At 31.9% G+C, this 11,717-nt stretch overlaps 1 pseudogene; it reads left to right on the top strand.

Moving 5' to 3' along the window:
- The first annotated feature begins 8,775 nt into the window (after window positions 1–8,775).
- On the top strand, window positions 8,776–11,358 carry LOC125876209 (uncharacterized; annotated as a pseudogene).
- The last annotated feature ends 359 nt before the right edge of the window (window positions 11,359–11,717 follow it).

The raw sequence follows: 11,717 nt of genomic DNA, 5'->3' as shown, positions 1-11,717 counted from the left end.
TATTTGTTATTTAATTAAGCATATAGAGCAATTAATAAAGAGATAAGCGAGGAGATAGAAGTTGCACCAAAAAATAAGCAAACAAGAATTTTATTTTATTTAAGCTACCCCAAATAATTATGATTATAAACAAATAAAGGGACAAAAGGAAAGGGAGACTCTGCAGGACTTTACGGATCATCACTCAACTTTTTTTTATTTTAATTTTTTAATAGGCTTCCGTGTAGGGACAGACAAAACCAAAGTTTGTCGCTTTAAGCCTGAGTCGATGTCATCATATCTGTAGGGCCTACACTACCCCTACCCCACCACCGCATGCTTTTCGTCTCTAAAAGGTGTCTAGCGTCCCTACTTAAAGTCCAAGAGGCATTGGACTACTATCAGGGTGGATTTAGACTAAAATAAAATATAGATTCCCAATAGGCCCACCTAGACACCAAGTCGAACAAATAGGACGAACATTTAGCACATAAGTCTCATATTAGCCTCTAAGTTTTAATTAAACATGTTGACAAACACAAGTAGAGTAAAAAATGTAGCATGATAAGTGTGTGGCATACGACACCATACAATAAGTATATTAACAAGTAAATAAAACTATTAATAAGCAAAATATTATAAGGATTTATTTAATTTAACTATAATCTGAAACATGACAATATCAAACAGGCATTGATTTATTAGTTGCTTTTAAGTGGCAAAACACTATTCAAAATGCAAAATTTATTCATTGGCATATTTAAACAAGGCAGATGAGAGTGTAAAGAAAGATTTAGCAGCTGATTTTAAGTGGCAAGCATTTAAAAGTAGCAAGTTTGCAGAAAATGATCAATTGATTTTGAGATTGGAGGACAGTTTGTTAAAAAAAAAACACTAACATGCAAGAGCAGATTCATTACTTTTATTTTAGGTAGCAGAAATAATAATATCGCAGTATATTTAACAGTGGTAGAAAAATCATAAGAAAATATTATTTAACTGTTTAACATACTGAAATCGGTGACAAAATTATATAACATTATTTCAGTCATTAGCATGCTGGAAATTACTTAATGATACCTATTAACATGATTCCTAGGTGTTTAAGAATATTGCATAGAACCTATAGACATGATACTATAAATAAATAAGACAACTCTACAACCTATAGGCATGATTTCTAATATTATTCCCAAAAAAAAACCTATAAGCATTGTTTCAAAGTGATTAGCATGCTGCAATTTACTAACAGAGTTCACATTAACAAATAATAATTCTGGTAGGAGAGCACTTAATGGTTCAGATTTTATTCCTTTTACTGCTATTAACATGCAGAGAAAAATAAAAATTAAAGAGCCTATAGACACGATATCTAAGTGATTAACAACTGGTCACCATGCTGAAAATTTATTAGCGACCTAAAGTTAATTGAACTTGATTAATAAACTAACCAACTTAAGTCACTAAAACATGCTGAAATTCTTTAGAAATAATAATTAACATGACTTAACTAGTTGAATCCTATGAGCATGATATCTATGTTATTTCTACAAACTATTGAGCAAGCAATTCTTTATTTCACCATTTTTTTTTTATATATTTCATAAGTTATAATTTGTTAAATAGGGCAGCTAGCTAAACACGTAAAAGACAAACATTTTTAAAAAACACGTTATGCTACAAGGTGCATTATAGAGATTTATTATTTTTTTATTTTTTTAGTACTTAATTAACTAACAGTTTCAGTAAATGGTCAAAATAGAAACATTCTTACATTTGAGCCACACCTAAAAGTAGTAAAAGTCGGCAAGATCACTATTATACATACTAGATGAATAAACAAATTATAATGGACAATGTACTAGTCAAACATATAATTAATTTTAGAGCAATTACCAAAAGGTGATTAGTAGCACGTAGATTTAATTTTTTTTTGTTTTAGTTAAATCTAAATAAGGATTAGAATGTGCATATTCAAACCGTCACACAACCTTAGTGAATGATTTCTAATGCAACCAAATTGCGATAAAGTAAACACGTAGCACGTAAATCTCGATCCCCCCTTAGGTGATCCCCAAGTTGTTTTATATATAAAGAGTTAGAGTTATACAACAATATTACAAAATCGAATAAAATTAAAATACAAAATTAAAGCAAGATAAGATAAAGCTTCGGTCCGGCACCCTTCCCATGGCAAACTCTTCAACACTTGAACTCAAAGTTCAAACCCCTGCTAAAAAAGACAATACATCCCAAATATAATGCAAAGGACACATATTATTATATGTTTTAATGAACCCAAGTGACATAGGTCATACCCATTAATTCAAGCGATACACTACACAAATACAATCATACATATAAAAAAGGGAGAGGAGAACTGACCTTGATGTTTCCTTTTATCCATTTTTGGACTTATGCATAATGGTAAATAACTAAGGATGCAAAGATGAAATACATGTATAAAAGACACTAACCGGTTAAGCAGTAAAAAAATAATCAACAATGAAGACACACACTTGATCCGATAATCGACCCGAACACAGCAAAACAGAGAGGAACTTTGAAGTTTTTTTTTAACCGAAAGATCTTAATTTTTTTTTTCAGAGTAGAGAGCAATATATTTTTTTAGTATTTTTCAGTTATTAGAATGTGTATCCGTGAGTGACTGACCCCAGGGAATGAGGGAAAGGTCTGGTTTATATAGCAAATAGGGGTCACCGTTTAAAGGAAAATGTATCAATTAATTATTATTATTCCTTATTCAAAGGGAGAACCGATAATCAGTCTATAGACAAGAGGTAAGAATCAGCATTTTTCAAAAAGTACGATAGGTAAGACTCTATTTAAGACAATAGTTAAGGAATGAGGGATCATTTACAGCACCCATCAATTAATATTAAAATTAACGGTAGAAAATTATAAGGAAAGAAGTAGTACACACTTTTACTCATTAATCAAACTTACCATATACAGAAAAGTCCAGTAAACTAAACCAAATTACAAAAACTTAAATCAAAGCTAAGGAGCAATTTGACCAAGGAATTAGCTAAATTACCAGATTTAAGAAATCCTAGCAGATATGGAGAAATAATTATCAAGTCAAAATTGCACATATATTAGGAAGAACAAATATGATTCAATCAATTAAGGCTTGAAATGATTTATCTATTTTTACCATGGAGAGATTAATCACGGAGATTCATAAATTAATACTTCTATTACAAAAAAGAAAAAGCATATTAAGAATTCAAGCATACTAAATCAATTCTTCACAATTTGGACCCAAACGGATCACACCAGAAGAGCAAGCATAAACTGGACAGAAAAAGCCAACCTAGTCATATTTTCTAACACTCAAAATACTGCAAGACAAATTAGTATACAACGACACATTAAGATGCTTGAATTCTCAAACTGAACAATTTACGATAATAAAAATTGGTGGCCATAAGATTAATTTAAAATTTACCTGGACGGATCTGTTAAAGATCTGTCTTAATAAACTCGAAAAGTTTTAAAATGTTACCGGAGTTCGCTATTGTTTGTTGTTTCTGCCGTCGAAAAAGCGAAGCGAGATCGCCTGGTCGTTCACCATTTCCGTGTAGCTGCTGGCCGGTGTTGTCTTCGCCGGTGGAAGCTACTAGATGTTCACCGGCTAATGATGTTTCTCGGATCTACTCACTGCTGGTGGCTGTCCTCGCCGGCTGGAGCTGCTGCTTGCTGGTTCGGAGCTGTGAAATATATGAGAAGACGAAGAAGAAGAAGAAAGGAGGAGAGGAGAGGAAAAGAGAAAAGGCGTCGGAGCTTACTCAATTATAGACATAAGCCATCAATTAAACTAGATCACAATACTACTTCACCCATGATCCATCATACAAGACTTAATCAAGTTAGTTCATGTCTACAAGATTCATTCATAAGCAATTCATGTCTAAGTGATCTAATCTAACGCAATTCACTAAGAAGTTCATCAATCTTAAAGGTTCACATCTAACCCTCAATTTGACTCTTTCATGATATAACCCTAAAATCTTAGGTTAATCCAGAATGTAGGTAGATTCTTACTTATATCATTTAATTACATCATAATCAACTCACATTCAATCAATACTTCTAACAACATTCATAGTGTAGGGAAGATCCATAGATAGGATTGGGGAAAACTCATGGATTCTTTGGAATTCAAGTTAGAATCATCTGAAACCAGTAGCATCATCAATAACAAACATAATTCAATGTAAACATAATCCATTGTCAAGCTTTCATCATCAATTAAGGCAAACACTAGTTCACAATTTGGGAAGAAGGGGAAATCATGAGTCCAAGGGAGATTTTTATCAAAAACCATCAATAATCCATTAATCCAACCATAAATCATCTTAAACAATCATAATAAACCATAATTAAATAATTAAATTCGTTTTGGAAGAGGACCCATGACTAGATTTGAAAACCCTAGATTTGGAAAATTTCAAAACATAGTTGAAGAGGATTCTTGGTGATAGCTAACCAAGAATAAAAAGCATTCATACCTTAGGTATAGAATCCCATCAAATTCATATGTAAAAATTCTTCTTCTTGAAGCTCTAGCTTGATTCTTATTATGGTCTTCAATGGAGTTGTCGCGCCCCGTTTTTCGCAAAACGAGTTTTCGAGCACAACCTAACAACTCATTTGGATCTTGGAGCAATTGGAGAGTCGCCACCTAACGAATTAAGGCGCGTTAGGGCACCTATCTAACCTAGCTGAATCTAACTAAGGTCAACGAACAAGAGATCGGATAAGGGTTCAAATTACCTCGAGGGGAAGGTGTTAGGCATCCCTCGAGTTCCATAAATGTGGATCTCGGCCGTATCTCATGCAATTTATGTGGGGGTTACAAGTAACAAGTATGGTCACGTCATTTGTTGGTTATTTATTAAACATGATTGCTATGTGATAAATGATAAGGCCATTTCGATAATTTATTTAATTAATTAAGCATGCAAAACTAAGTGATAACATAATTAAACAATTGAGATCATTTAAATTATTTGTTATTTAATTAAGCATACAGAGCTAAGTGATAACATAATAACAAATAAATATAAACAATTAATAAAGAGATAAGCGAGGAGACAGAAGTTGCACCAAAAAATAAGCAAAGAAGAATTTTACTTTATTTAAGCTACCCCAAATAATTATGATTATAAACAAATAAAGGGACAAAAGGAAAGGGAGACTCTGCAGGACTTTACGGATCAACACTCGACTTTTCTTTATTTTAATTTTTTGATAGGCTTTCGTGTAGGGACAAACAAAACCAAAGTTTGTTGCTTTAAGCCTGAGTCGATGTCATTATATCCGTAGGGCCTAAACTATCCCTACCCCACCACCGCATGATTTTCGTCTCTAAAAGGTGTCTAGCGTCCCTGCTTAAAGTCCAAGAGGCACTGGACTACTATCAGGGTGGATTTAGACTAAAATAAACTATAGATTCGTAATAGGCCCACCTAGACACCAAGTCAAACAAATAGAACAAGCATTTAGCACGTAAGTGTCATATTAGCCTCTAAGTTTTAATTAAACATGTTGGCAAACACAAGTAGAGTAAAAAGGTTGCATGATAAGTGTGTGGCATACGACACCATACAATAAATATATTAACAAGTAAATAAAACTATTAATGAGCAAGATATTATAAGGGGCCAAAGATTTATTTAATTTAACCATAATCTGAAACATGACAATATCAAACAGGCACTGATTTATTAGTTGGTTTTAAATGGCAAAACACTATTCAAAATGTAGAATTTATTCATTGGCATATTTAAACAAGGCAGATGAGAGTGTAAAGAAAGATTTAGCAGCTGATTTTAAGTGGCAAGCATTTAAAAGTAGCAAATTTGCAGAAAATGATCAATTGATTTTGAGATTGGAGGACAGTTTGTTAAAAAAAAAACACTAACATGCAAGAGCAGATTCATTACTTTTATTTTAGGTAGCAGAAATAATAATATCGCAGTATATTTAACAGTGGTAGAAAAATCATAACAGAATATTATTTAATTGTTTAACATGCTGAAATCAGTGACAAAATTATATTACATTATTTCAGTCATTTGCATGTTGGAAATTACTTAATGATACCTATTAACATGATTCCTGTGAACACCTAATTTTTTACCAAAACATAAAAATTTTACACCCAAATTTAATACTTAAATATTATTATTTCAGTAGGGCTATATTTAAAAATAAATGAAAAATAAATAAAATGAAAATTACAACAAATTATAAGCTCACTTTATGGTTAAAGTTTAATAAAGAAAGCTTGTGAATTTAATGTATTTGTTTTAATCCTTTAACTTTTAACTAGTCTAAAAATATAATAATAATCGTATATCTTATGAAAAAGTAGAGAAAAGGAAAAGAAAAAGATAAAAAGAAGAGTGTTAACAATAGTAAATTACCTTACCTTTATCCTAATTACCCCCAACTTCCTCAACTTATTTCCTAAAAATCCTCCTCCCATTAAGTTATTTTTATTTTTTATTCTATTTATTTATTTATTTTTCCTCTTGCACGATCTTTTCTCATTTTTTACATGTTTCTTTTTTTCATTATTATTATTTTTCTTTCTTTTCTCTTCGTTCTTTTTTTTTTTATTATTTTTTTATTAATTGTTAGTTAATATTATATTACTATTTTTTATTTTATTCCCTTATCTCAACCCTAAAATGCTCAACTAGATTTCAAACTAAACTCCCCACTCTTTCACGTTCCTTTAAGTTAGCAACAGACTCACACCTAAAATATTATAAAAGCATGCTCAGTAGAGAGATTACAGGGCATACACACATACACAGAGAGAGAAAAAAAATACTAGAGCAAAAGCAAAGATAAGAAAAGTGAGTTTTTCTTTTGAGAATTAAGTCTAGAGTTAAGAGGTTTTGTTCGGGGTTCCAAGTTTGTGGATCTTAAAGTTAGCCTTGCTAAACTTTGGAATTGCAGATTTTTACGTTATTTCTTCATTGTTTAGTCAAAAACAATTTGAAGGTGCGCTCTTGCCTTAGCCTAGTTATATTATTTTATTTTGAATTGTTTTCATGTAAACTATATGTTTAATCCTTTTTTGTAGAATCATAAAAAAAAAACATGTATCCCATGAATTTCTCAATTTTTCTTGAACAATGTTCGATGTTTTTGTTTTTAATTTCATGTTATTTTTTTCCCGTAATTTAAGAAGACATAAGTGTGTTTTGTTTGTGATAATTAGATATTAATTTCATATATTTAATCGCATGCTCATTAATTAAATTGATTATTAGTCGATGTGATTAGAAGATAATAGTTTAATTTAATTGATTAGTGATTCAGAAAAGTTTTTGTGGAATATGCTTTAGTCTTTTCAATATATTAAAAATAATCTGTCTTTATAATAAGAGTAAGATGATTATAGCTTTAATTCGAATTGTTAAGGTATATAATTAAGAGGTATGACTATTATTTAGGATTATATGGTAAAGAATAAAATAAAAATGAGGCAGATTGATTAGCAAAGCAGTAAATAAAAAGAAAAAATAAAAAAAAAAAAAGAAAAAGAGAAACAGAATGTCCAAAAAAGAATTAAAATACAAAAATAAAGGATAAAGTAGAAAGAAACGAAAAAAAACGTAAAAAAAAAATTAAAAAAAATGAAGAGACAGAATGAAAAAAAAATTAATAAAAATATAAATTAATACAACTACAAAAAAAAATGTAAAAAAGAAAAAAAAAAGTAAGGAAAAAGACGTGCAAAGAAAAAAGGAAATAAAAAAAAATTAAAATAAAAAAGGAAAAATCTTCCTAAAAATAGTCCTAATCTATTTAGAATTTCTTGCTAAAACTAATTCCAAATCACATAAAATTTTAGTTCTATTCTAAATCTAACTAAAAAATACAATCCTAAAATACTCAAACTCAAAAAATCTCAATCCTACACAAATTCTAATTGCTAGCAATTAGATACCTACATATTTTCTATCCACAATAAAAAAAAAAATACAAATACATGAAAAAAAGGAGAAGAAAAAAAATTACAGGACATTTCAGGATTTGTAAATATCCATCTCTTAACTTTATTTTATTATTATGTTTAAATAAATTTATGTGATATACATATTCTTAATTAATGAACATACATTAATAAAATAAAGTAGTCTTAAATAGGTTTAAAATAAATCAAAGAATGAGGGTAAATAGCATTTTTATTAAGCTAATAACATAATATTCAAAAATTAATTTAAGTCATATATATAGTCAATAAAGCGACCGTGCTAGAACCACGGAACTCGAGGGGTGCCTAACACCTTCCCCTTGGTCAACAGAATTCCTTACCCGAATTTCTAGTTCGTAGACCAATAAAAATAAAGAGTCAAATTTCCTTTTGATTAGGGGTTTAAATAATAAGGTGACTTGAAACACCAAAACTCAATTCCAAGTGACGACTCTAAATAATAAAATAATCTCTTTTCAAGATGTCACTTTAATTGGAGAAACTCTTTTTCTTTTAAAACATACATTTAAATTTAGAGGAAAAATAAGGGGCGTGACAGATGGCGACTTTGCTGGGGAATAACCAGAATTTGAGCTTGTAAATATTGACATGTGTATGGTTTTATTTATTTATTTCTTCATTTATGTTTTTGATATTATATTTGTTAGCTAAATGTGCTAACTGTTTACTTTTTTTTTTTACTATTTTAATATTATTTGAATTGCATTATAAATGTCTTTTCTCGCGCACCGCTATGAGTCTTCTATAATACAATTATGGTAATTGCGACTACGCACCCCACTTCTGTCAAGATAGCCAGTGAATCTTCGGTCCATGGTAAATGATTTTTAGTCACACATGTTTCGAATAGGGATCACTCATACACAAAGCCGGAAAGCACTGCTACCGCTACGTTGCAACTCCCTAACTCGAGTTGTCCGCTCGTTTTACAGCCAGTCTAGACACCTTTCTCCACAAGTTCAACCTTAGTAGAATTGAAACCTTCAGACATGATATCTTTACTAGGTCCCGCTTTATCTGCATCATGTGCATTTAACTTAGCAAGACTCGGCATAGGAGCTAGGTCTGTCTTGGACGGGTACCTTTTCTTAAGACCATCATGTACATTTTTGTGCTACTTGTTGCATCATGTGGAAGACTATAACAAATGCTGACCGGCTTTAAATAATTGACTAAAAGAAGAAATGTCTATTTTTATCCACTTTCAGCAAATAATTCAAGATAAACAAAGTGAAAATAATATATATATAACCCTCAATTGTATTCTCGCTTTTATCAAAACATCAAGATTTTAAAAAAATAAAAATAATAATAATAATACATGTACAAAAGAAAAAAAATAATTTTAAAAAATTATTATTATATATATGTCTTCAAATTTGTTTCAAATAGTGCATGTCCACCTTCTTTTTATTTCTTTTTCTTTCCCTTCTTCATGATTCACTTGTCAAAATTATCTCTTTATCCGGTTATTCTCTCCGAAAACAACCTAGGCTTCCCCAAAGGAAGGTCAACAAAAGTCGTTTTCGAAAGAATGACCACTTTAGGCATTTTGAGTCATTTTTCATATTTTTTTTAACTACTTCGACAAATGATTTCGAATGATCAAAATTTCATAAGTTAAATTTGGTTTTAAATCGCAAGTTTCTTTTCCTAACCAAGTAATCATGAGATTTATAAGATGTGATAAAAGACCAAGGGATGAAGCAGTCGAAATGGTCAATGATCCCCCAAAGTTCATAATCACGGATAAAACCCCACCACTACTCATGGCTTGGTGGAATGATATCCATGAGTTTAGGTGAACTGAGATATTCAAACATCTTGGTTTCCTTACAGATATCATGAGATTTAGTCCTGACAGAGATTTGATCGAGACTTTGATCCCGTTTTGGGATTCTACAAGCAATGTGTTTCGCTTTAGCGATTTTGAGTTGACGCCTACATTGGAGGAGTTGGGTGGTTTCACAGGGTTAGGCAAGGATCTCCGAAGCAAAACACTCATAGCCCCAAGAAGCGTCAGCGGGAACAAATATTTAGAACAAATGCACAGCATCGATCCTCATAAGGAGTGTTTCGATAATGGATTGGTTTCCTTGGAATTTCTATACTCAAGATATGAAAAGAAAGAAGGATTTTCATACTACGGGAAGCAACTTAAAAATGGGCAACACCTCCCTACCTAGGAAAAGTATAGACAAAAAGCATTAATGGTGGCCTTTTTGGGAAACATGGTTTTTTCAAGGAGAAATAAAAAAAATCAACATTCGTTTGTCTGGAATAGTCGCTGTTATGATGAAGAAAAAGAAATCAACTATCTTGCCAATGATGTTGACTAACATTTATCGTGCTTTGACTAAATGTAGGGAAGGAGAAGACTTTTTTTAAGGTTGTAGCATTTTATTGCAAATGTGGTTTTAGGAACACTTGTATCGCCATCGTTTTGCAACAAATTTCAAATCTAAATGGACGAATTATATTTTGAGCCACCCAGACAGGATGAAGGAACTAGTATACAAATTGCCAAAAGGTGTCAAAGTGTGGAGACATTATCTTCTTAAATTAACTGCATTTTATATTACATGGAACTATCATTGGTTCTCTGCGAGTGAGGTAATTGTTTTGTCTTCCTATCGTCCATTCTTTATTCTGACAGGCCTTCGAGGATTCCAACCATACATACCCCTTCGGGTGCTACGCCAACTAGGACAAAGACAAATCTTACCTAGGGCCGAGTATACACAGAGTTTCGTATGGGAGGTGTCGTCTGAAGATCGAGATCGAGAATCAGAAGCTCAAAAGATTTGGGGTGGTAGTCGAACTTTAAGATCGAAAGCTATGGTAGACGATCGTGTTGAAGGAGAAGTATACCCCTCATACCTCCATTGGTTCTTTGATCAATCCCCCCTTAAAGTAATGCCCGAAGGATCAGGCGAGAACTCAGAGATCGAGAAGAGGAAATTAAAGTCAGAATCAAGCAAGCTCGGCTCAAGGTGGAAAGAAATTACAGGTCTACTCTGGATATCCTCAATAATGATCTAAAGAATGTTAGAGAAGAGTTGGCTCAACGTGATGCAATATTCAAAGATAGAGTTAGGTTGATTCAGAAAAGGGCTGAAAATGAACATCAATCCACCATTCGAACCTTGCATGAGGATTTGGGCATTCTCACAAGCGCTATGGAGCAACAAGGGGAAGAGTATAAAAAAGAAAAGACCCTCTTAATGCATACACAAGCTAGACTACAAAATCAGTTAAAAGCTTCGATGGGACGAGAAACAGACATAGCAAAGCGTTTCACATCATATCAAGCAGAAGTCGCGATCGAGAGCACATGAAGAGGATTTGACCCACACGGTTGGTACTACTCAAGAATGGTTGCAGAATTGTCACGAGAATATGAAGGAGGCCAAAGGACAAGTGATTCAACTGACAAAGAGCTAGATTGATGTTTATGGTGGTTATCTACATCGGAGTGAAGAGAGCCTGGATCGACATACGCGTGCACTGGCCCCACATCTGCCAAAACCTTTGTTCAAGGTTTACTCTAGCTTAGGGGGCAATTGATGATCGAGAAATATTGGAGAAGGATTTTTTTTTATTATTATTATTTCTTTTATTTTCATTTTTGTCGTAGTTTGTTTCAATCTTTAAGTACTTTGATGTTTTAGTCATTTATTTTAAGAACATTTTGATT

This window comes from Solanum stenotomum, chromosome 9 (genome assembly GCF_019186545.1).
Source record: "Solanum stenotomum isolate F172 chromosome 9, ASM1918654v1, whole genome shotgun sequence".
NCBI lineage: Eukaryota > Viridiplantae > Streptophyta > Magnoliopsida > Solanales > Solanaceae > Solanum > Solanum stenotomum.
The sequence above is the reverse complement of the archived record's forward strand: the minus strand, read 5'-3'. Positions and strand labels throughout refer to the sequence as shown.